This window comes from Bos grunniens, chromosome 16 (assembly GCF_055505025.1).
Source record: "Bos grunniens cultivar Pamir isolate PY7600 chromosome 16, Bosgru_T2T1.0, whole genome shotgun sequence".
Classification (NCBI taxonomy): Eukaryota; Metazoa; Chordata; class Mammalia; order Artiodactyla; family Bovidae; genus Bos; species Bos grunniens.
This window is the reverse complement of record NC_141180.1, coordinates 62,440,144-62,467,224: the sequence shown is the minus strand read 5'-3', so window position 1 is coordinate 62,467,224 and position 27,081 is coordinate 62,440,144. Positions and strand designations below refer to the sequence as shown.

General features: G+C 40.4%; 1 long non-coding RNA gene across 14 annotated transcripts in view; it reads right to left on the bottom strand.

The window, feature by feature from the left end:
- The window catches only part of LOC147356934 (uncharacterized), a 514,461-nt gene that overhangs the window by 398,366 nt on the left and 89,014 nt on the right, over positions 1 to 27,081 (bottom strand). Inside the window, exon 2 of one of the 14 annotated variants that reach the window (XR_015143658.1) lies at positions 3,577 to 4,341. The exons of the other annotated variants lie outside the window; for them this stretch is intronic. This is a non-coding gene — a long non-coding RNA (uncharacterized LOC147356934). Of the gene's footprint in view, positions 1 to 3,576; positions 4,342 to 27,081 lie in introns of those variants that run through there. 14 annotated transcript variants of the gene reach the window in all.

Sequence of the window (27,081 nt, the reverse complement as noted above, 5' to 3'; positions counted from 1 at the left end):
AGTAAAACTCTGTAACATTAAGATCTCATGTAAACAGGCATTCCCATACACCGTGAGTTACATGTAAGCTAATATAAACAATCTGGAAGACAGCAACATGTATCATAGTCTAGCAATTCAATTCAATTGAATTCAGTATAATTTAACTAGAGTTAAAAAAACAAAAACAAAAACAAAAAAATCAGGAATGTGAAATAAAAAGTTTCTCCAGTAAGGCTAACTACAGAATTCTAAGAAAAAATATTGGAAGCTAATATGTGGTCCACTGGAGAATAGAATGGCAACCACTTCAGTACTCTTGCCTTGAGAACCCCATGAACAGTATGAAAAGGCAAAAAAGATATGACACTGAAAGATGAACTCCTAAGTTGGCAGGTGTCCAATATACTACTGGGAAGAGAGGAGAAGTAACTCCAGAAAAAAATGAAGAGACAGAGCCAAAGTAAAAACAATGCCCAGCTATGGATGTAACTGGTAATAGAAGTAAAGTCTGATGCTGCAAAGAATAATATTGCATAAAAGCCTGGAATGTTAGGTCCATGAATTAAGGTAAATTGGAAGTGGTCAAACAGGAGATAGCAAGGGTCAACATTGAAATTTTAGGAATCAGTGAACTACAATGGATTGGAATGCGCAAATTTAACTCAGATGACCATTATATCTACTGCGGGCAACAATCCCTTAGAAGAAATGGAGTAGCCCTCATAGTCAACAAAAGAGTCCAAAATGCAGTACTTGGGTGCAATCTCAAAAATAACAGAATAACCTCTGTCCGTTTCCAAGGAAAACCACTCACATCACAGTAACCCAAGTGTGTGCCCCAACCACAAATGCTAAAGAAGCTGAGGTTGAACGGTTCTATGAGGACCTACGAGACCTTCTAGAATTAATACTAATGTGAAGTGAAAGTTGCTCACTCATGTCTGACTCTTTGTGACCCTTGGACTGTACAGTTTAAGGAATTCTCCAGGCTAGAATACTGAAGTAAGAACCCTTTCTCTTCTCCAGGGAATCTTTCCAACTCAGGGACTGAACTCAGGTCTCCCACATTGCAGGGCAATTAGTCACCAGCTGAGCCACAAGGGAAGCCCCAACACCAAAAGAAGATGTTCTTTTCATCATAGGGGACTGAAATACAAAAGTAGGAAGTCAAGAGATACCTGGAATAACGGGCAAGTTAGGCCTTGGAGTACAAAATGAAGCAGGGCAGAGGCTAACAGAGTTTTGCCAAGAGAATGCACTGGTCACAACAAACATCTTCTTAGAGACAGCTCTACACATGGACATCACTGGATGATCAATACTGAAATCAGATTGATTATATTCATTGCAGCCAAAGATGGAGAACCTCTATAAAGTCAGCAAAAAAAAAAAAAAAAAAAAGGCCAGGAGTTGACTATGGCTCAGATCATGAACTCCTTATTGCCAAATTCAGACTTAAACTGAAGAAAGTAGGGAAAACCACTAGACCATTCAGGTATGACCTAAATCAAATCCCTTATGATTATACAGTAGAAGTGACAAATAGACTCAAAGGATTAGATCTGATAGACAAAGTACCTGAAGAACTGTGGATGGAGGTTCATAACATTGTACAGGAGGCCGTGATAAAAACCATCCCAAAGAAAAAGAAATGAAAAAAGGCAAAATGTTTGTCTGAGGAGGCCTTACAAATAGATGAGAGAAGAGAAGCTAAAGGCAAAGGAAGAAAGAAAAGATATATTCATCTGAATGCAACGTTCCAAAGGATAGCAAGGAAAGATAAGAAAGACTTCCTTAGTGATCAATGCAAAGAAATAGAGGAAAACAACAGAATGGGAAAGACTAGGGATCTCTTCAAGAAAATTAGAGATACCAAGGGAACATTTCATGCAAAGATGGGCACAATAAAGGACAGAAATGGTATGGACCTAACAGAAGCAGAAGATATTAAGAAGAGGTGGCAAGAATACACAGAAGAACTATACAAAAAAATCTTCATGACCCAGATAATCGCAGTGGTGTGATCACTCACCTAGAGCCAGACAACCTGGAGTGTGAAATCGAGTGGGCCTTAGGAAGCATCACTATGGACAAAGCTAGTGGAGGTGATGGAATTCCAGTTGAGCTAATTCAAATCCTAAAAGATTATGCTGAACCATAAACAAAGCTGAGCACTGAAGAATTGATGCTTTTGAACTGTGTTGTTGGAGACTTGTGAAAGTTCCTTGGACTGCAAGGTGATCCAACCAGTCAATCCTACAGGAAATCAGTCCTGAATATTCATTGGAAGGACTGATCCTGAAGCTGAAACTCCAATATTTTGGCCACCTGATGCAAAGAATTAACTCCTTAGCAAAGGCCCTGATGCTGGGAAAGATTGAAGGCAGGAGATGAAGTGGATGACAAAGGATGAGATGGTTGGATGGCACCACTAACTCAAAGAACATGAGTTTGAGCAAGCTCCAGGAGTTGATGGTGGACAGGGAAGTCTGGCATGCTGCAGTCTATGGGGTCGCAAAGAGTTGGACACGAGACAGACTGAACCAAACTGACGAAGAAAAGCAGACTATACACACTCCCTAGTCAACTTTGGGCAGCCGTATTGTATTCCAGGCTACTTTAATGGATGTTTTCTCTAAACTCTTCATAAGAAATAGATATCAATACCAATTCATTGTGATGTATGACAAAAGTCATCACAATATCGTAAAGTAATTATCTTCTAATTTTAAAAAATTTGATGTAAAAAGTACTGCTGAATAAGTAGTGTACTTGTTTCTAAGGTATAACTATTAATAAATTGATATTTGTAGAAAATCAAGACACATAAGCTGCAAAAGTGTCTTTGTGTGTGAAGGATGGAAATAACAGTATGGAATAAGAAAGGTAACTCAGGGCAAGGAAAAACAATGAAAAAACAAGTTGGTGTAATTTGGTTATGAAGAGAAACAACACCCTTGGGAATATTTCAGGAAAAGCAAACACAGAAAATGAAAGGAGAAAGAAAAGTTTATTTTCCTGAGTCAATAATGATGAATAGCCTTTCCTGCAATAATAGGGGACAGGAATCCATGCTTGACCTGGGCATAAATATGACACGTCCAGAGATCCAGTGGTGAAGGGGAACGGGAAGCAGGTCCAAGATGGAGGAAATATATATAATATACACACACACACACACACACACACACATACATAGCTGATTGACTTCCCTGTACAACAGAAACACAACACTGTAAAGCAAACATAATCTGCCCCCCCAAAATAAAAACAAGAGTATCAATAGAAGAGCAGTAAATAAAAGAATTTTAAAGTTGATAAAAAAGATCACATTCTTCTTTCTGGCTTACTTCACTCTGTATAATAGGCTCCAGTTTCATCCACCTCATTAGAACTGATTCAAATGAATTCTTTTTAATGGCTGAGTAATACTCCATTGTGTATATGTACCACTGCTTTCTTATCCATTCATCTGCTGATGGACATCTAGGTTGCTTCCATGTCCTGGCTATTATAAACAGTGCTGCGATGAACATTGGGGTACACGTGTCTCTTTCCCTTCTGGTTTCCTTAGTGTGTATGCCCAGCAGTGGGATTGCTGGATCATAAGGCAGTTCTATTTCCAGTTTTTTAAGGAATCTCCACACTGTTCTCCATAGTGGCTGTACTAGTTTGCATTCCCACCAACAGTGTAAGAGGGTTCCCTTTTCTCCACACCCTCTCCAGCATTTATTGCTTGTAGACTTTTGGATTGCAGCTATTCTGACAGCAAAAGAGACACTGATGTATACAACAGTCTTATGGACTCTGTTGAAGAGGGAGAGGGTGGGAAGATTTGGGAGAATGGCATTGAAACATGTATAATATCATGTATGAAACGAGTTGCCAGTCCAGGTTCGATGCACGATACTGGATGCTTGGGGCTAGTGCACTGGGACGACCCAGAGGGATGGTATGGGGAGGGGGGAGGGAGGAGGGAGGAGGGTTCAGGATGGGGAACACATGTATACCTGTGGTGGATTCATTTTGGTATTTGGCAAAACTAATACAATTTGTAAAGTTTAAAAATAAAATAAAATTTAAAAAAAAATAAAGAAAAGATTTCTCTGCAAAAAAAAAAAAAAGATCACGTTCTGGGATCATTTGAAAAATACACTATTGAGCTCTTACTTTTAAAAATATCCTTGTTTTAAGTGTCAGTTCAGTTCAGTTCAGTTGCTCAGTCGTGTCCAACTCTTTGCGACCCCATGAATCACAGCACGCCAGGCCTCCCTGTCCATCACCAGCTCCCAGAGTTCACTCAGACTCACGTCCATCGAGTCAGTGATGCCATCCAGGCATCTCATCCTCTGTCATCCCCTAAGTGTCATGGTGGGTACAAAAAATAAAAAGATTTTGAGAGAGAGAAAGAGATACTCTGCCCTTATGATCCATCAATCTACTCTGCCCTTACGATCCATCAATCTAACTGAAGAAACAGGAAAATACAAATAAATGCAAATATAAATGCATAAATAAATATGCACATACTTAGACAATATTGAGTTCATATCAAGTAAGCAGTATCAACCACAAGGGATAACGGAGCTAAGAGCAAGCTGCCAAAGGTCTGGGATTATCCAAAAAGTTTTCCCAGAGAAAGCGGCATTCTGAATACCACTTGGACAGCAGAACATGGGAAAACCAACATGACAAGGCACCTAGGGTTACTTGAAGGGTCACATCGCTATTGCTCCTTCACAGAGGAAGAAACAGCATCTAAAGCAAGTGCACCTGAGAAAAATAGCAGCACAGCTACGAGCCCAGGCACTCTGCCTTCATATACACGGGACAACAAGGAAAGCTCTATGTCTCCATGTATTCGGTAATGCTCGACCAGGCAGAATCATTTCTAGCTCCACAAATCCAGGATTCTGTAATCACCTTGCAGCAGTCCCCAAACTATTTGGTACCAGGGACTGGTTTCGTGGAAGACAATATTTCCACGGACAGGGTTGGGATATGGTTTCAGGATGATTCACGCATATTACATTTATCACACATTTTCTTTCTAATCCAATGCTGCCACTGATCTGACAGGAGGTGTAGGTGGCTCAGTGGTGGAGAGTCAGCCTGCAAATGCAAGAGACCCAGGTTCGATTCCTGGGTTGGGAAGAACTGCTGGAGAAGGAAATGGCAACCCACTCCAGTATTCTTGCCTGGGAAATCCCATGGACAGAGGAGCCTGGCAGGCTACCGTCTATGGGATCACAAAAGGTCAGACACAACTCAGCGACACACACAGAGGCTGGGAAAACCTGCCTAGAGAGCTAACCCCCCAGAATTGCTGATGTACACAAAATTAGACAGAAACAGGGTTGCCAGAGGCAAGCAAAGACAAAGGGAAGGTGCTAAGCAAGCCAAGACAGGGTGCCTCTGACAGTCTCAGGCGTGACTCTCTGTGAAGAGTGAGCCAAAAGGCATACGTCCCTGTATGCAGAAGCCAACTGACAAAGATGCAGAGGGGGCAGTTCACAAGGCAAGAGTCAGGTTTCGGCCGTGCTTTGAAAGCACTGAAGGAGCCAAAGGAGAAGGAAAGCAAATGGAAATATGAGTTGTTGTTCACTCAGTCATGTCTGACTCTGTGACCCCATGGACTACACCAAGACAGGCTTCTCTGTCCTTCACCATCTCCCCAAGCTTGCTCAGACTCATGTCCATTGAGGTGGTGATGCCATCCAACCACCTCATCCTTTGTAGTCCCCTTCTCCTCCTGCCTTCAATCTTTCCCAGTGTCAGGGTCTTTTCCAATGAGTCAGTTCTTCACATTAGGTGGGCAAAGTATTAGCATTTCAGCATCAGTCCTTCTAATGAATATTCAGGGTTGATTTCATTTAAGATTGACTGGTTGGATCTCCTTGCAGTCCAAGGGACTCTCAAGAGTTGATTCAAAAGCATCAATTCTTCAGCGCTCAGCTTTCTTTATAGTCCAACTCACACATCCATACATGACTACTGGAAAAACCATAGCTTTGACTAAATGGACCTCTGTAGGCAATGTCTCTACCTTTTAATATGCTGTCTAGGTTTGTCATAGTTTTTCTACCAATGAGCAAGCGTCTTTTTATTTCCTGGCTGCAGTTACCATCATCAGTGATTTTGGAACCCAAGAAAATAAAGTATGTCCCTGTTTCCATTGTTTCCTCATCTATTATCCATGAAGTGATAGGACTGTATGTCATGATCTTCATTTTTTGAATGTTAAGTTTTAAGCCAGCTTTTTCACTCTCCTCTTTTCTTTTCATCAAGAGGTTCTTCAGTTCCTCTTCTGCCATAAGGGTGGTGTCATCTGCATATCTGAGGTTACTGAAATTTCTCCCAGCAATTTTAATTCCAGTTTGTGCTTCATCCAAATCTTCATTTCACATGACGTACTCTGCATTTAAATTAAATAAGTAGGGTTACAATAAACAGCCTTGACACACACCTGTCCCAATTTTGAAACAGTTCTAACTGTTGCTTCTTGACCTGCATACAGATTTCTTATGAGGCAGGTAAGATGGCCTGGTACCCCCATCTCTTGAAGAATTGTCCACAGTTTGCTGTGACCCACACCATCAAAGGTTTTAGTATAGTTAATGAAGCAGAGGTAGACGTTTTTCTGGAAAATTCTCTTGCTTTTTCTATGATTCAACGGATGTTGGAAATTTGATCTCTGATTCCTCTGCCTTTTCTAAATCCAGCTTGAACATCTGGAAGTTCACAGTTCATGTACTGTTGTAGCCTGGCTTGGAGAATTTTAAGCATTACTTTGCTAGCATTGTGAAATGAGTGCAGTTGTGTGGTAGTTTGAGCATTCTTTGCCATTGCCTTTCTTTGGAATTGGAATGAGAACTTACCTTTTCCAGTACCATGGCAACTGCCAAGTTTTCCACATTTCCTGGCATACTGAGTGTGGCACTTTCACAGCATCATCTTTTAGGATTTGAATTAGCTCAACTGGAATTCCATCACCTCTACTAGCTTCGTCTATTGTGATGCTTCCTAAGGCCCACTCGATTTCACACTCCAGGATGTCTAGCTCTAGGTGAGCGATCACACCATCATGGTTATCAGGGTCATTAAGATCTTTTGTTGTATAGGTCTGTGTATTCTTGTCATCTCTTCTTAATATCTTCTGCTTTGTTAGGTCCATACTATTTCTGTCCTTTATTGTGTCCATCTCTCCATGAAATGTTCCCTTGATATCTCTAATTTTCTTGAAGAGATCTCTAGTTTTTCCCGTTCTATTGTTTTCCTCTATTTATTTGCATTGATCACTTAGGAAGGTTTTCTTATCTCTCCTTGCTATTCTTTGAAACTCTGCATTCAGATGGATATATCTTTCCTTTTCTCCTTTGCCTTTCACTTCTCTTCTTTACTCAGCTATTTGTAAGGCCTCCTCAGACCTTTTTGCATTTCTTTTGGCCTTTTTGCATTTCTTTTCTTGGGGATGGTTTTGATCAAGGCCTCCTGTACAATGTTACGAACCTCCATCCATAGATCTTCAGACACTCTATCAGATCTAATCTCTCGAATCTATTTGTCACTTCCACTGTATAATTGGAAGGGATTTAAGTGGTCTAGTGGTTTTCCCTACTTTGTTCAATTTAAGTCTAAGTTTGCAATAAGGAAATCAGACGCTGGGCTGAAATACGTAAGAGAAAAGCCCCATGCTTGTCATTTCTGCTGCAAATATTTCCCAAATGCCCATGTTCTCTTGTTACCTGAGAATGAGGAAGAAATATGATGTTTTCAGAAAAATCAATATACTGGGGTCTTCATAGGCAGGAGGAAAAGGTTTCTATTAATAAGTGAGGATAAGAGACTCTGTTGGGATAAATTGTGAAAGAAGAAACCAGGATATCATGTGGCAAAATGAAAGAAGAATAGGAGGGAAGGAGAATGGAGGGATGGAAGGAGACAGAACCCATTAGGAGGAAGTCATCAGTGGGCTGCAGTCCATGGGGTTGCAAAGATTCAGACAGGACTGAGCAACTAACAACAGCAGCCGGGAGAAAAAGAACACATCAGAAATGTTCCTGGGGGCATGAGAACTAAAGTGCACACTTAGCAAAAGGCTTCACAGTACAGACTTTATGAAATTTCAAACATGTTACAAGGCCCTACCCCACTTGACTCTCACCATCTCTCTCACCTCACCCCCTAACTTCCCCTGCCCTTCTATGGCCTTCCCCAGGCTTCCCACGCATGGCAGATCATACTACCAGGTTGGGGCATTTGAGTTCCTGTCCCTGTTACCTGAAATAGTCTTCATCTGGATGTCAACATGACTCACCTCCCACCCCCTACCTCTCAATTGAAACCCTCCCTAGACACCTACCAAAATTGCAAAATCTTAAAACACACACATTTCTTATCATGATTTGTTACTTTTTTTTTTCTTCATAAGCACTTATAGCACTCAGTACTGTAAACTGGATTTTGCTTAGTCATCTAGTCATTTTTTATCTCCCGTAAGATGTATGAATTATAAGGCAGGAATTTTTGTGCACTTCTGGGGTATCCAGCCTAGAAGACTGCCTGACACAAATAGGTGCTTAGTCGCTCAGTCATGTCTGACTCTTTGTGACCCTATGAACTGTAGCCCGCCAGGCTCCTCTGTCCATGGGGATTTTCCAGACAAGAACACTGTAGTGCATTGCCATGCCATCCTCCAGGGGATCTTCCCAAACCAGGGACTGAACCCAGGTCTCCTGCATTGCAGGTGGATTCTTGACTGTCTGAGCCACGAGGGAAGCCCTGACACAAATATGTGCTCTATAAATACTTGGGGAATGGATATTTATTAAAAATATGAACGGTGTACTGGTTTATTCTGCAAATAGTATAGAGGCTTCATGCCCTAATCTAAAAAAAAAAAAAAAAAACCCACAAAGGAGAATTAAGTACTGAATAGAAAAGGTTAACTTAGTTGTACAGTCGTTTTAGTTAGCTGAAAACCAAACAAATGGATAAAACCTGATTTCAAAACAAGTTTCCATAAAGACTTAATACTGAAGAAGAGAAACAATTCCCCTTATAGTACTAAAGGAAATGATGACAACTGTTTAGAGATATTTTCTGCACAAGTGAGACAAGCTGCAGTGTTCCCAGGCAGAACTGTCATGCACATCAATAGAAAAATTAATGAGCATAGTTTATATTTTAAAATGTTATGGAAGCAAAGATGCATAAGGTACCCCACAGAGAATGAAGTGTATGAAGTTTGGCTATCTAAGGAAAAATTCTAAGCAAGACTCTGAGAAAACCAATTAAATAAGCTGAAGATGGAGGAGAGTCTACATCAATAAAGCATTGCTACGTTAGAATGATGGATGAGCAAACTGAATTAAGGAACTTGAAGGGCCAGGTCATTGTGGAACAAGGGACAGAACTAACCCAACTCTACGAAATGGAGGCACTTCAAGAAAAAAAAACAGAGTAACTAGTTTATGAAGAATAGTCATATAAGTTATACGAATTAGAGACATACAGAATTCTGTTTCCTATGTTTCTATAGTCACAGAACTATCGTTCACCCAAGTCTCCAAAAGCTTAGGGCTAAGATTATACTGTACACAGCAGCACATTAGCTATGTCTTCTTCGTTTTGATGAGCACAGGACTTGGCACTAGGCCTTGCTCTTAGCAAACTTGAACAAGTGTTTACTTCATGCAGTAATCAATATTAGTGAAAATGACGAGAGTTTAAGAAAGGCACAATACCACATACAGTCTTCCTACTGGTATGGTGGAAGTTACAAGAAAGACGTGCAGCACCAAAAGATATACATTAGAATAAAGTCATATGACGCCAACCTGGGACAAACAGAAACATCTCTTCCTCTTCTAAAGCAAGAGAAGTGACTTGCTCTAATCCCAATGCAAGAAATACTGGTGGATGCTTGCAATGACAAAAGATAATCCAGCCGGGTAGTATGTGAGGTAAAAGGTGTACCAGGGCCCAGAGAACTGCACTGCTAAGAGAACAGATGGTGGAGGGCTGTCAAGTCTGTGCTGGGCAAGAGAGGAGACATGTGCACCTGAGACATGTGCACCTGTGACATGTGGGGGAAATACAGCAGGCTGGGTGCAGAAGCAGAAAGATGACTCAAGCGGGGTGGCTTATAAAGATCCCATATCCCCTGAGAAGGAAATACACAGTATCTGGATGATACTGGAAACAGATGAAACATATGAGGTGGGGGAGGGGGGCGGAGAAAGTGCATCTGGAGTCCAGAGAGGTGGGGGAGGGGGTCAGGAGTGAAGAATGAAGGGGAGGAAGGGGTGCAGCTGATAAGTGTTTTGAGCAAGGATGGTCCTCATGGGAACACTGAAAGAAAAGTACATATTCCCGAGTCTCACTAGAGGAACGTGAGGGATTTTGTGCTCACTGACAGATGCAAATCCTGTTAGGGAAGCCTGGATACAAAGGAAGCCTTGAGGAATATGTCAAGAATGGAAATGCTAATTATAAAGCAAAGGAAAGCTGCCATAGGTTGTGCATTGGTGACGGGTGTGTAATAGGGACCCCATTCCAGCTGAGTGTTTCAAGCCCACAGAAGGAAAGATAAGATAACCATGGGAAACATGATAAAAAAAAAAAGTCTATCAAAGAGAAAGGAAAATTCTGGAATGCACTAGAAGTTTAAAACCTCTATAGAACTTGACAGATAACTAAAGTACTTTCAGTGTCGAGGTAGGGGGAAAAAAAAAAAAAAAACAATACCCATTGGATTTAGTGATGAAAAAAATAAAAATATGAGCCCTGTGAATGAATAGATGGTACATCTCAACTAAATATGTAAGCTTTTGGCACTTTTAGGACACTGTAACACCAATTCTACTTTTTTTAAAGATTATATCTAAGGATTTTGAATCGAAAAAAATGTAAGATTGTCACTGTATTCACATATGAGTTTCACCAGGGAATTTATGAAATATTGCTGGGATGGCATAGTACTTACCCTGACAGCACGCTTAGGCATGCCTGAAACACAGACACCATCACCCAGAGTGTTAATCAACTTGCTTAGTATGAAACAGCACTAATTCAGCTTTAAGGGTACAAATATAACAAATCATGCTCTCCCCATATGTCACGAAAAACTTGATTCTGTGGGTGAATCCTTGGACATGTGTAATTCATTTCATGAGCTATGGCTGTGAAATATAGCTACTGTAATTCCAGGATGCATCACTTACTGTTGCTCTGTAATTGTCCCTGGCTGCCTCTATAGAGTGTGAGCCTGCATTTCCTATATAGAAAATACCTTGTTGAGCTACAAAACAGAAAGTGAATGGATTGAGGTATGGGTGTGCGCTGCGCTCAGCCGTGTCCAGCTCTGCGACCCCATGGACTGTAGCCCGCCAGGCTCCTCTATCTATGGAATTTTCCAGGCAAGAATACTGGAGTGGATTGCTATTTCCTACTGCAGGAGATCTTGCCGACCTAGGGATCGAACCCTCATCTCTTGCTTCTCCTGCACTGGCACACAGGTTCTTTACCACTGCACCACTTGGGAAGGCAGGAAATTTAAGAGGTCATGCTTTCTGATAGAATAGAACCCTTCATTTACAGTAGAAAGAAGAAAGAAGCTGACATTCAGGAACGGACAAGTCTTCATCCAGGGTTACCTGCCTCGACTGGTAGCTCCTTCTGGGAGCCAGAAATCTGCCTGTTGTCCTACACTCTCCTGTTTGGGTCCACGTCCCAGCCTTTTCCTTTCCATCAGCCACTACCATTGCTCTGACCCTCCAAGCCTCTCTTCTAGACAAGAGCTTCATAACTCACCTGGCTGACTCTGCATTGCTACTGCTGCCCTCAAAAGCATCCTTCGCAGCAATCACTTCTTATCCTATCTGACAAAATCATTCCCCTGTCTATCTGCCTTTAATAGTTTCTTCTTACAAAAAGAATGAAGTCTACATGCCTACATACAGTGACAGGCAAGAAATTTCATGGCCTCCAGCTGGTGCATTTCCACCCCATCTCTCACAGTTTACTGGCATCCACCTCCCCAGTGCAAGCTCCAGGAACGCCGAATTCCCTGTGAGCCAGCAGAGACCTCGGGGCCCAGGCCATTCCATCCTCCAGGAGTTCCCTCCTCCATTCATCTGAGGACCTACTATTTGCATTATGAGCGCTGCTCAGAGTCACTTGTCTCTGAGTAGCATTTCCTCATATCTTCAGTGTCAGTTTTCTCCTCTGTCTGCTTATAAACCTTTACCTCTGTGGAAACCACACTGGAATTTAATTCCTGGTTTAAGCATATGCCTTCCCTTCTTTCTTGTGATTTTTCTCCCCCTCTGAGAGCAAAAACTATTCCTTATGCAGCTTTCAAATTTCAACATTTTGTAAAATGCCATGCATAGTTAGCTGACAGTTTTTGTTTTTGCATCTATACATCCCAGATTAATTGAATAGAAATAACCTGGGAAATTTGGGGATGTACTGAAAAAAAAAAAAAGGAAGAAAAATAACAGCACATACATTAAAAGAAAAAGTCTAGAAACTAATGTGGCCTGGCAAAAATAGTAAAATGCAATTGCTGGTGGTAGGTTTAGTCTCTAAGTCAGATCTGACTCTTGTGACCTCGTGAACTGTAGCCCACCAGGCCTCTCTGTCCATAGGATTTCCCAGGCAAGCATACTGGAGTGGGTTTCCATTTCCTTCTCCAGGGAACCTTCCGAAGACAGAAATCGAACCGGCATGTCCTGCGTTGCAGGTGGATTCTTTACCACTGAGCCACTAAGGAAGTCAAAAGGCAGTTCAGTTCAGTTCAGTCGCTCAGTTGTGTCCAACTCTTTGCAACCCCATGAACTGCAGCACGCCAGGCCTCCCTGTCCATTACCAACTCACGGAGTTCACCCAAACTCATGTCCATCGAGTCAGTGATGCCATCCAGCCATCTCATCCTCTGTTGTCCCCTTCTCCTCCTGCCCCCAATCCCTCCCAGCATCAGAGTCTTTTCCAATGAGTCAACTCTTCGCATGAGGTGGCCAAAGTATTGGAGTTTCAGCTTTAGCATCATTCCTTCCAAAGAAATCCCAGGGCTGATCTCCTTCAGAATGGACTGGTTGGATCTCCTTGCAGTCCAAGGGACTCTCAAAAGTCTTCTCCAACACCACAGTTCAAAAGCATCAATTCTTCGGCACTCAGCTTACCTATGAAATATGAGTATCGCATCAAAACAGGAGGGGATTCCCCTGGTGGTTCTGTGGTTAAGATTCCATGCTTCCAATGCAGGGGGCAAGGATTCAATCCCTGGTCAGGGAACTAAGATTCCACAGGCTGTGTGGCATGGCCAAAAAAAAAAGCAGAAATTAAAAAAAAAAAAAAAGAATAACATTAAAAAAAAAGGAATCCATCTGTTTAAATATAGACAAGAAATATCTAAAAATTATGCACAAAGTCTTGAAGACTTTTAGAAAATGATAGCTGTATAGATTTACCCTCAGTAAAATAAAATACCTCTGTGTTGTGGAAAGAGAAACAGTGATATATCGGTAAGATAACCAAGAATAGAAAAGTGATTACTGTCTGAATGGGAGAATATAGTGCATTCTGCCTGATGTCCCAAATAAAAAGGAAGTTTTATAAGGCAGCCCAAGAAATAAGATGCTCTGAAACTCTTAATCACGCAAGTGTATATACAGCAGGTTCAAGTTGTAGGAAGAGTCCCAAACCATAAACATCACATGAAATACAAAATTGATGAATAATAGATAGAAGTGATGATAAAGTTTATTTAGCAAGAGAAGAGAAATAGCAATCCATCTGTTGAACAAGAGGTTTAAAAACTTGGGATGAGACATAAAGAGTGATGGTTTCATACACAGAGAAGAAAAAAGAATTTTCTGAACTTGAAGAGACTTAAATAGAGAATCCTAGGTTGAAAGACAAGAGTAGGAATTTGCCTGTGGGGCCATAATGCCAGGACTGGTTTTGGGGATACAATGGAATAGCTGTACAGAGCAAAGGGTGCTGCTTCTTTGTGGCCAAAGGCAGGATGGCCAGGTAGAAAGAGCTGGCCACCTACAATGAAAGAAGAGGCCCTAGACAGAGGAGCAGAGTAGAAACCTGCTGGCCTCATTCAAAAACAACATAGACTGTTGGATAAAAGAAAGTTTCAAAGAATGAAAGGTATGTAGTATAGAGAGCAAAGAAAACACCAGGTATATAAAAGGAAACACTTTGATCTTAGACACTATGAGAGAAATCCAATGATAAAGGCATAAGAAACTCTGATGCACCAGATGTACAAAAATAAGGAAGAAAACATCATTCTTCTCGATTGTCTACTGGGAAGGAAGAAAGAAACATTTTTAAGCTCAGGAAACTCAATGCTTTCCCGAGAAAAGGAGTAAAATTTTTAAAGGAGAGTTCTGAGAGCACGTAAGGAAGATGGAAATATAAGTAAATGACAAGAGAGTATAAAGGGAAAATTACTATGAAATTTAATACAGCAAAATAGGAAATAATTAATGCCTATAGAGAGTGATCTATATGGTCTTATGTAAGTGTGAGAGTTCTCAAAATCAGGTTTCTTTTCCCTAGATGGGAAATGAGAGGCAATGATGGTACATGGAGGCATGGTACCCAGAGGAAGAGAAAGACACTAGCCCTTCATCTCTCCCCTTCATCTCATCCTCTTATACTCACGTCCTGGGAGACAAGAAAGCTGTGACATCCTCAAATGAAGATAAAAGAAGATTAATATACTGAATAAGAAACTCAATTTTTTTTTTTAAATCTGAGGTTTTGTGAATAAAAAGAACATGAAGTTTTTCTGTTAAGTTTGATCATAAAAGTCATGAGGGAGCTCCCTTGTAGTCTAGTGATTAAGACTCAGTGCTCCCACTGCAGGGACATGAGTTCAATCCCTGGTTAGACAACTAAGATCTTACATGCAGCACAGAGTGGCCAAAATAATTTAAATATATGTATATATGTGTATGTATATATATATATATAAACCATGAGGTCTGCCATAGTTTTTATTTAGTAGCAGGAAAAAAATTTTCCTGCTGAGTACAATTTAAATGGAGAGTAGGAGACCAATATTACATTTCAACTATATCCCTAAAGTAGTATATATTAAATGTACCAGTTAAATCTATTCATTACTGGTGTGAGTGTTCATGGATATGCATTTGTATATGTATATCAAATGAACCTGCCCACCTACTTTGTAGAAAGGCTAAAACCTAAGTGCCAGAGAAGAAAAAACTAAGCACAAGCTACTGTAAGTTTTAGGCATTTATGACCTAATTAAATCATGAAAAAGGAATACTAACAAAGGAATTACATGATTTATAGTCATAAGGCAACATTAGAAATGTAGTCATTTCTTGTGATAATTTCTATCAAGTAATTCAAAGGGAGAGCACATGGATTTAGAACAAAATTTCTCAAGTAACCTCAAAAGATTTTATAAGAAAGTCCAATTAGCTGAATCTGGAAGGAAAACATTATTTAATTATATGGGGGGGGTGTGGGGAAGAAACAAGGATTATGGATTCTGAGGACAGAAACACTGAAAATAAAGCACAAATAAAGGGTTAAATTCTGCATAATATTAAGAGAAAAATATAATAAATAAATACTTCTCTAGACTATAAATGAGATGTTAAGGTAATGGTGGATTGTTATTAATTCAAACCCCTCTCCCTCTTCTAGAGTGATTGAGGTTCACTGGGGGAAGCTACAAAGTCAAGATCTGTTTTAAAGATCTCCTTGCTACTGTCTGAGAACTGGGTGACATTTGATTCTTAAGCCTGAGGCTTTTAGAAAACAGATATGCCTGCTCTGTGTTGACTGAAGTAAAGGATGACAAGCCATCAGAGAGGATAAAGGAGCCACAGGACAGAATGAGCTTGAATGCCTGAGTCACCACAAGGAGCAAAGCCGAAAAATCCTTCCTGGACCATCGTGGTGAATCTCAAATTAAAGTCCAATATTCAAGAATCGCTGCCTTGTTAATACAGTGAATAGGAAGCTACTAAAACATCTATTTACAATCTACAGATTCAATGAGATCCCTATCAAATTACCAATGGCATTTTTCACAGAATATGAACAAAAAAATTCACAATTCATATAGAAACACAAGATTCCAAATAGCCAAAGCAGTCTTGAGAAAGAAGAATGGAGCTGGAGGAATCAACCTTCCTGACTTCAGATTATATTACAAAGCTACAGTCATCAAGACAGTATGGCACTGGCACAAAAACAGAAATATAGACCAATGGAACAAGACAGAAAGCCCAGAAATAAACCCATGCACATATGGGTACCTTATTTTTGACAAAGGAGGCAAGAATATATGATAGGGTGAAGACATCCTCTTCAATAAATGGTGTTGGGAAAACTGGAGAGCTACATGTAAAAAAATGAAATTAGAACACTCCCTAACACCATACACAAAGATAAACTCAAAATGGATTAAAGACCTAAAGGTAAGACCAGAAACTATTAAACTCAGAGGAAAACACAGGCAGAACACTCGATGTCATAAATCAAAGCAAGATCCTCTATGGACCCACCTCCTGAAGTAACAGAAATAAAAACAAAAGTAAACAAGTGGGACCTGATTAAACTTAAAAGCTTTTGTACAGCAAAGGAAACTATAAGTAAAGTGAAAAGACAACCTTCAGAATGGGAGAAAATAATAGCAAATGAAACAACTGACAAAGGGTTAATTTCCAAAATAGACAAGCAGCTCATACAACTCAGTGCTAGAAAAACAAATAACCCAATCAAAAAGTGGGAAAAAGACTTAAGCAGACATTTCTCCAAAGAAGACATACAGATGGCTAACAAACACATGAAAAGATACTCAACATTGCTCATTATTAGAGAAATGCAAATCAAAACCACAATGAGAATGTGAGATATCACCTCACACAGGTCAGAATGGCCATCATCAAAAAGCCTACAAACAATAAATGTTGGAGAGGGTGTGGAGAAAAGGGAACCCTCTTGCACTGTTGGTGAGAATGTAAATTGATACAGCCACTATGGAAGACAGTATGGAGATTCCTTAAAACATTAGGAATAAAACCACCATATGACCCAGCAATCCCACTCCTAGGTATACACGCTGAGGAAACCAGGGTTGAAAAAGATACATGTATCTCATTGTTAATTGCAGCACTATTTACAATAGCTAGAACATGGAAGCAACCTAGATGTCCATCAACAGATGAATGGATAAAAAAGTGGTGGTACATATACACAGTGGAATATTACTCAGCCATAAAAAGGAATGCATTTGAGTCAATTCTGATGAGGTGGATAAACCTAGAGCCTATTATACAGAGTGAAGTGAGTCAGAAAGAGAAGGATAAATATCACATTCTAACACATATTTGGAACATAGAAAAATGGTAGTGAAGAATTCATTTACAGGGCAGCAATAGAGAGAAACAGACATAGAGAAGAGACTTATGGACATGGGGAGAGGGGAGGAGAGGGTGAGATGTATGGAAAGAGTAACATGGAAACTTACATTACCATATGTAAAACAGATAGCCAACAGGAATTTGCTGTATGGCTCAGGAAACTCAATCAAGGGCTCTGTATCAACCTAGAGGGGTTGGCTGGGGAGGGAGATGGGAGGGAGCTTCAAAAGGGAGGGGATATATGTGTACCTATAGGAGGTTTGCCAGAAAACAACACAATTCTGTAAAGCAATTATCCTTCAATTAAAAAAAAAAATTAAAAATCTGTTTGAAAAAAAGAAGAAAAAAAGAAACCTTTTATCAGATCAACTGAGTCAGAATCTCTAAGGAGGAGAGGACTGAGGATCAATGTTTGGTAAACACTTCCCCCAGTGATTCTAATGTGAAAACCTGAACTTAAGAACTACCGTCTTAAAGGCAGGGCATGCCCTCCCTCTTGAACTTTGCCCTCTTGGACTGTGCAAACAAGGGCAGACCTCAAAAATGAAGAATTGTGGATCCCTGAAATCTACTAGCTTAGACTTTTATAGATGATCTAAAATGGCTGTCATTTTCTAGCATAATATTTCATGTTTTTCTCATAGTAGCCCAATCTGTATCTTCACTGAAACACATACTTTGATCTTGATTCCATTACTGTCACTTACAGGGTAATCAATAACAGAGAAATTCCTTTACACTCTTCCACTGAACTATTTCATCTTTTAAGATGGGTGCAGTTACATTTCATACCCATTTAAGGAGTTATAACAGCTAAAGATTCTGGAGCAAACATCAGGTACTAAGGTAAGTGAACCAAAATTGAATTCAATTTTGGTTTGAAACCAAATTTGGTTTAAATTCAAACTCTGGTTTGAATTTAACTTGACTAAACTCCACAACAATACTTTTCACAAATAATAATGTTCACATTTTACAAACAAAAGAAATTGGATCCCAGAGAAATTGAGAGGAGTCCCCAAGGTTATACAGGTAGTAAATGGTGAAGCTGGAAAACTAAGCAAACATTTTAGCTTCAGAGTCTGTGCTTTTATCAGAGGATCAATGAAATGAGAATTAATCTATGAAAGCACATATTAGCAGGCTTATCACATAGTAGGCATAACCAAGTCTTTTCTCCTTCTCTTAATCCCCACTAAATACACACACACACAAACACACACACAATTTTTTTCCCTTTTTGGCCTTGAGATTACTTACAGTAAACAGGAGTCTTCTAGAGAATAATAACGAGGTGAAAACTTAAAAGGCAATGAGGGAAATTTCCTTTAGCCTGAGCGTGCATGTGTGCTAAGTCCCTTCATCATGTCTCTGTGTGACTCTATAGACTATAGCCCACCAGGCCCCTCTGTCCATGGGATTCTCTAGGTGAGAATATCGGAGTGGGTTCCTAAGCCCTCCCCCCAGGGGATCTTTCCAACCCAGGGATCAAACCCCCGTCTCTTATGTCTCCTGCATTAGCAGCTGGGTTCTTTACCACTTCAGTTCAGTTCAATTCAGTTGCTCAGTCGTGTCCAACTCTTTGCAACCAAAGGAATCACAGCACACCAACCTTCCTGTCCATCACCAACTGCCAGAGTTCACTCAACTCATGTCCATTGAGTTGGTGATGCCATCCAGCCATCTCATCCTCTGTCATCCCCTTCTCCTCCTGCCCCAAATCCCTCCCAGAATCAGGGACTTTTCCAATGAGTCAACTCTTCGCATGAGGTTGCCAAAGTACTGGAGTTTCAGCTTTAGCATCATTCCTTCCAATGAACACCCAGGACTGATCTCCTTTAGGATGGACTGGTTGGATCTCCTTGCCGTCCAAGGGACTCACTCTCAAGAGTCTTCTCCAACACCACAGTTCAAAAGCATCAATTCTTCGGCACTCAGGGTTCTTCACAGTCCAACTCTCACATCCATACATGACCACTGGAAAAAACCATAGCCTTGACTAGATGAACCGTTCTTGGCAAAGTAATGTCTCTGCTTTTCAATATGCTATCTAGGTTGGTCATAACTTTCCTTCCAAGGAGTAAGCATCTTTTAATTTCATGGCTGCAATCACCATCTGCAGTGATTTGGGAGCCCAAAAAGATAAGTCTGACACTGCTTCCACTCTTTCCCCATCTATTTCTCATGAAGTGATGGGACCATATGCCATGATCTTAGTTTTCTAAATGTTGAGCTTTAGGCCAACTTTTTCACTCTCCTCTTTCACTTTCATCAAGAGGCTTTTTAGTTCCTCTTCACTTTCTGCCATAAGGGTGGTGTCATCTGCATATCTGACATTATTAATATTTCTCCCAGCAATCTGGACTCCAGCTTGTGCTTCTTCCAGTCCAGCATTTCTCATGATGTACTCTGCATATAAGTTAAATAAGCAGCGTGACAATATACAGCCTTGACGAACTCCTTTTCCTATTTGGAACCAGTCTGTTGTTCTATGTCCAGTTCTAACTGTTGCTTCCTGACCTGTATATAGGTTTTCTCAAGAGGCAGGTCAGGTGGTCTGGTATTCCCATCTCTTTCAGAATTTTCCACAGTTTATTGTGATCCACACAGTCAAAGGCTTTGGCATAGTCAATAAAGTAGAAATAGATGTGTTTCTGGAACTCTCTTGCTTTTTCGATGATCCAGCAGATGTTGGCAATTTGATCTCTGGTTCCTCTGCCTTTTCTAAAACAAGCTTGAACATCTGGAAGTTCACGGTTCACATATTACTGAGGCCTGGCTTGCAGAATTTTGAGCATTACTTTACTAGCATGTGAGATGAGTACAATTGTGCAGTAGTTTGAGCATTCTTTGGCATTGCCTCTCTTTGGGATTGGAATGAAAACTGACCTTTTCCAGTCCTGTGGCCACTGCTGAGTTTTCCAAATTTGCTGGCATATTGAGTGCAGCACATTCACAGCATCATCTTTCAGAATTTGAAAGAGCTCAACTGGAATTCCATCACCTCCACTAGCTTTGTTTGTAGTGATGCTTTCTAATGCCCACTTGACTTCACATTCCAGGATGCCTGGCTCTAGGTCAGTGATCATACCATCATGATTATCTTGGTCATGAAGATCTTTTTTGTACAGTTCTTCTGTATATTCTTGCCACCTCTTCTTAATGTCTTCTGCTTCTGTTAGGTCCATACTATTTCTGTCCTTTATCGAGCCCATCTTTGCATGAAATGTTCCCTTGGTATCTCTAATTTTCTTGAAGAGATCTCTAGTCTTTCCCATTCTGTTGTTTTCCTCTATTTCTTTGCATTGATCACTGAGGAAGGCTTTCCTATCTCTTCTTGCTATTCTTTGGAACTCTGCATTCAGATGCTTATATCTTTCCTTGTCTCCTTTGCTTTTCGCTTCTCTTCTTTTCATAGCTATTTGTAAGATCTCTTCAGACAGTCATTTTGCTTTTTTGCATTTCTTTTTCTTGGGGACGGTCTTGATCCCTGTCTCCTGTACAATGTCACGAACCTCTGTCTATAGTTCATCAGGCACTCTATCAGATCTAGTCCCTTAAATCTATTTCTCACTTCCACTGTATAATCATAAGGGATCTGATTTAGGTCATACCTGAATGGTCTAGTGGTTTTCCCTACTTTCTTCAATTTAAGTCTGAATTTGGCAACAAGGAGTTCATGATCTGAGCCACAGTCAGCTCCTGGCATTTTTTTTACTGACTGTATAGAGTCAATGAAACTAAGCCAAGCCATGTGGGGCCACCTAAGACAGGTGGGTCATGGTGGAGAGGTCTGACAGAATGTGGTCCACTGGAGAAGGGAATGGCAAAACACTTCAGTATTCTTGCCTTGAGAACCCCATGAACAGTATGAAAAGGCAAAATGATAGGATACTAAAAGAGGAATTCCACAAGTCAGTAAGTGCCCAATATGCCACTGGAGATCAGTGGAGAAATAACTCCAGAAAGAATGAAGGATGGAGCCAAAGCAAAAACAATACCCAGTTGTGGATGTGACTGGTGATAGAAGCAAGTTCTGATGATATAAAGAGCAATATTACATAGGAATCTGGAATGTTAGGTCCATGAATCAAGGCAAATTGGAAGTGGTCAAACAGGAGATGGCAAGAGTGAACATCGACATTCTAGGAATCAGCGAATTAAGATGGACTGGAATGGGTGAATTTAACTCAGATGACCATTATATCTACTACTGTGGGCAGGAATCCCTTAGAAGAAATAGAGTAGCCATCATGGTCAACAAAAGAGTCCGAAATGCAGTACTTGGATGCAATCTCAAAAATGACAGAGTGATCTCTGTTCGTTTCCAAGGCAAACCATTCAATATCACGGTAATCCAAGTCTATGCCCCAACCAGTAACGCTGAAGAAGCTGAAGCTGAACGGTTCTATGAAGACCTACATGACTTTTTAGAACTAACACTCAAAAAAGATGTCCTTTTCGTTATAGGGGACTGGAGTGCAAAAGTAGGAAGTCAAGAAACACCTGGAGTAACAGGCAAATTTGGCCTTGGAGTACAGAATGAAGCAGGGCAAAGGCTAATAGAGTTTGCCAAGAGAATGCACTGGCAAACACCCTCTTCCAACAACACAAGAGAAGACTCTACACATGGACATCACCAGATGGTCTTTACCACTTAGGAACATCAAATTGTTAGGGGAACCACTGACTGAAATAGTCTGCCCTGGCCAGACACCATAGTAATCATTTGCATGAGTTATCTTAAACAGTAGGTCCTAACAAGCTACCACCAACTGGAATAATTCAGCAAAGTTCAAAAGGAGAGAGGATACGCCAGTTCACACATCCTAACAGCTTCCCAGAATCCTCGCTGGAATCCATCTTGGCTGACCAATGAGTATGCCACCAGACGGACCCAAAGTCAGAATGATTGGCCAGAAACAATCTGGAAACTAACCTTATTACCATAAAACCAGAGACTGCCAGCCACATGGCGGAGCAGTCCTCCTGGGTTCCCTAACCCTGCTGCTCTCCAGATGGGCACCCCTTCTCAATAAAGGGGTTTCCCTTGCGTTCTTGCTTTGTCATGTGTCTCCTTGGACAATTCATTTCCGAGTGTTAAATTTCCAAGGGCCCACTCTTAGGCCCTGGAAGGGCTCCTCCTTCCTGCAACAAAATCTCTACCTAATGTGAAAAGGAGATACCCCACCTCCCTGGCCAATCTCCTCCAGCATGCCCCGCCCCCAAGATGCTCAAAGGGAATTTTTATCTAGCATCCCAACACAACATTCAGATAAATCTTATCACTTATCTTTATCAAAATATCTTATCATTTATGTTTATCAAAATAAAATGATATATCTTAAAATACATACAAAATAAAATGATGGATCTTATAGTAACAAAACAAACATTATAGCAGCAAAACAACATTGGAACTTTTGTTTTGCCAAACAAAAGTTCAAAACATTCACAGTAAGAGTCATCCGTTCTGGGGAAATGTAGTTGAAATGTAGATGCCCCAAGGACAGAAAAATGTCACAAACTGAATGCATGCTGGAAAGAGACGTCCCTCCCTGAACAACATTAAATGGGAAAGACTGTCACTCACCAGACATGTAGACTGGAAAGATGTCCTGGTGGGGTAAAGAGGAGGGTGCGCTGCTGGAGCGTATGGTAATAAAAGACAAGATGCTAGAATACAAAGGAGGAGGATGACTGAGCCACATGTCATAAGAGATTACACACTGGAGGGAAGAGAGGATTTCTCAGAGAAGTCAGTAGGTAAAATACGGAATGTGTTACTATTACTGAGACAGATGTTGCCTTGTGAATAGCTCTTCTGAGTCAGTTTACCAGGCTTCTTTTGTTTCTTTTCACATTGTGGGGTGGGGCCAAGGAATTATAAGGAAGCCTCCTGAGATCTTCCAGTCTCCCCAGCATTCCCCTTGGTTTTACTGAATGTGTTTAATAATTTAACACAGTGAGTTTTCCAAATCTGTTAAGAATAGCAGAATAATTTTTATTCCAAGAAGTGATAAACAAAGCCAGAAATATGAAAGTCTCCAAGCAAGTTTAGGAATGTACAAGCAAAAGAATTTTCTCCAATAATTGTTACTATGAAACACCTGCCATCTTGGCTTTAAGATATTGCTGAACTGTCTACTTTTTCATCCATCTTATGCATCTAATGTTCAGTGAACATTAGATGCATTTTTCAGTAAGTAAAACATTTTTCAGTAAGTAAAAATCTCCTTTATATAACTTTATTCTTAGAAGGTGTTTGGGCTCAGATCTACTGTGAAGGGAGAACAAAAAATCAACGAAATACCACACTGACTATGGTTCCAAGGTACTCCCAAACCATCAAAATTCCAAAACTCAAATTATTTTCAAAAGTTATTAATCTGCAAAATAACACATGTCTGCCTGGTAAAATGCTTCAAAGGAAATTTTAAACTCAACTTTCTAAGCTGGAGAGGCATCGCCACTGATATTCTGAGCTTTTTAAAGTCCTACCTGTGCCCAAATGTGATAAGAAGCCCACTGCTGAAAAAGTTGTATCCACAAACAGAACAGATTTTGGAAGAACTGTTTTAGGAGGTGCTGAGTCAGAGCTTTTAAAGCGAAACAGGGCTTCCCAGGTGGCACAGTGGTAAGGAAATCGACAGTCAACCAGGAGACACAGGTTTGATCCCTGGTCAGGAAAATCCCTTGTAGGAGGAAATGGCAATCCATTCCATTGTTCTTGCCTGGAGAATCCCATGGACAGAGGAGCCTGGAAGGCTTTAGTCAAAGGGGTCGCAAAGAGTCCAACACAACTTAGCAACTAAACAACTGCAGCAACAAGAAGTTAGGAGACAGTTTTCATTCTGTCTGTGCCTTTTAGTAGCTTTGTGATTATAGGCCAGCTACCTAACATTTAACTTTCTCAGTTTCATCTTCTGTAACATCAGAATCATAATAGTCTATACACCATTGGCTTTCCTAAGGCTTAAATGAATGAAATTTTATACAGTGCTTAGAATAACAGTTGGTATGCACATTTGACATTACTATTATTATCATATGACCTATTATAAATACATCCTTAGCCTGTTGCCCAGATATAGGTTAAACCTGAATAAACAGAACATCTTTTCTTTTAAAATTTTCAAAATATCAAGATACTGTATTTTCTCTATCAAAGTAGCAAGGATTAAACAACAGTGAAAATACTTAATGCTCTTAAAGGAATGGGAATGGTTCAGTAAGCTTTTATCTTCTCCCTCTGCTGGTGCACAGCTATTTTGCTATTCCCACCTTAGAGTCTAATACATTACTTTGCCATATTTTCTTGGAGAAGAATGGAAGAAAATACACCAAAAGAAAACAGTGGTTACGATTTTGCAGCATGCACTACATGAGCATTATTTTTGCTCGTACAAAATTGGCTAGAATATGCCCCTAAAGCCTGTATGCAAATACTTAAAGCACAAGGTAGACATTTCTAGAATATCATAAGAGACATAAAAAATGCTCTAAGGATTTGGGTTGGAAATGTTGCTTCCAGTTGAAAGTAACTGCATCAAGTTTCAGGTGATCTTGGCATCTGTGCAAACTGGAATTTAGACTGTCAGACAATGGACGTAGAAAAACCTTTGGTAATACAAGAAAAGCTGCGGATATAGGACAGCACTGGGCATAGTCAGGAAACAGCCAGCCACCCAGTTTGTCTGCAAAGTGATATATATCGACAGTCTTTTTTACATCCCAAGTCATAACTGAAAAACCAAAGTCATGTAGCCATGTTATATTGGGGCAGTTGTTTTAAAAAAATCAACTGTCAGGCAAAATGATGTTTAGCTTTTTTTTTTTTTTTTTTTTGGAGTAAGGCTTTAAAATCATGAGATTTCAAATAAAAATCCCAATTTCTAGAACATTTGGGGCTGACACATACACACTGCTGCTGCTGCTGCTGCTAAGTCGCTCCATTCGAGTCCGACTCTGTGGGACCCCATAGACGGTAGCCCACCAGGCTCCTCTGTCTCCGGGATTCTCCAGGCAAGAATACTGGAGTGGGTTGCCATTTCCTTCTCCAGTGCATGCATGCATCCATGCTAAGTCACTTCAGTCGTGTTCAACTCTGCACATACACACTACAGGATATAAAATAGATAATTTATAAGAGCCTACTATAGCACAGGAACTCTACTCAGTGCTCTATATGGGAACAGAATCTAAAAAGGCGCGGGTATATGCATAACTGATTCACTTTGCTGTATAGCACAAAGTAATACAACATTGTAAATCAACCATACCCCAATAAATTAGAAGTAACAAAATAAAATTACAAAATTTCAAACAAAAACCCCACTTTCTGGAACATCTAGCCTGCATACTGGCAGAAGTGGCTGGCTCCCCTTCGTGAATGGATGTGCTTCCCTGGCCATCACCAGACTCATGGTGCCTTCACGCTGAGCCCGGCTCTAATCTCAACTCTGCTCTTGACCTTCCCCAGGCGCTGGAGTCTGACGTCCATAGGAGGACATTAGAAGCCTGATGAGTGGAGTGACTGAGATATTATTTCAAGACTGTACTATCTTCGCCAGTTAAAAAAAAAGTGGGGGGCGGGGGAGGGTTCGGATGTATTCGCTCGGTAATTTATCCCAGGGTAGACCACATCCAAGAAGAACGGCAGGGCTTCACCACTACGCATGTGTCATGTAGAGGGAGGGAACTGGTTGCTGATTTGGTTTGAAGAATTTTTTTTTTTTTAATTCCCCCCCTTAAATCAAAACCAGCTCAAATGTCATTTCTCTCTTCTTCATTCAAACATGTTTTTTCCTTCCCTTCTTTCAAACAACATTAAAAAGAAACGGACTGTTCTTTCCCATGGCCAAATGTTCTGAATAGTAGAAAGCTCTTTAAATGTTTAATTAATATTCATTCCATTAGTTTAGTCCTCTTCCCAGTCCATGATGCTAATACTTTCTGCCATGTATCAGATTAGTATGTTTCTTAATGCTCTTTAATGTCATTAATTTCCTTATGATCTTGAGCTCTTGTAAAAAAAAAAAAATTTTTTTTTCCATTTTCATTTTTAACCAAGATGCTGAGTTTCTTAAAGGAGCTGATCTAGGAGAAATTTCCTCCTGAGATTTTATAGTTTAAAGAAAGTAGGGTCTTTTCTGTGTAAAAGGTTTCCATGTACAAAGGACTGTGAAACATAGATGTTAGATGCCTTGAGAACAGGAGCCTCTACTATATAATGATAATATTTACTGAACACTTGTAATGAGTCAGACCCCCTTCCCTTTGTACTAAACACATATTAACACCTTTCCTCTTCACAGTGATTTCAGCTTCAGAATTTAAAAGGCAGCCACTCTTATTCCCTCCACACTGCACAGATGAGGAATTGAGGTGCAGAACAGGAAGTAACCATCTCAACACACAGCCAGCTGGGAGCCAAACCAGACTTTGAAGGCAAGCTGGCTCCAGCCGGCCACCTAGACCCACCAGGCCATCTGCCTCCCACCTGTCCTGGCCCAGGTGACACATGGCCCAGCATGCAGGACATGGTCTAAGAGCACCATCAGCTCCGCTTCTGTTTCATTATCAAGGGCTCGGCTAAGTATAAGGGTCACACAGGAAAAATAGAACCTGTGAATGTGTAGCGATCATTTCAGGTGGCAGAAAACATAATAAA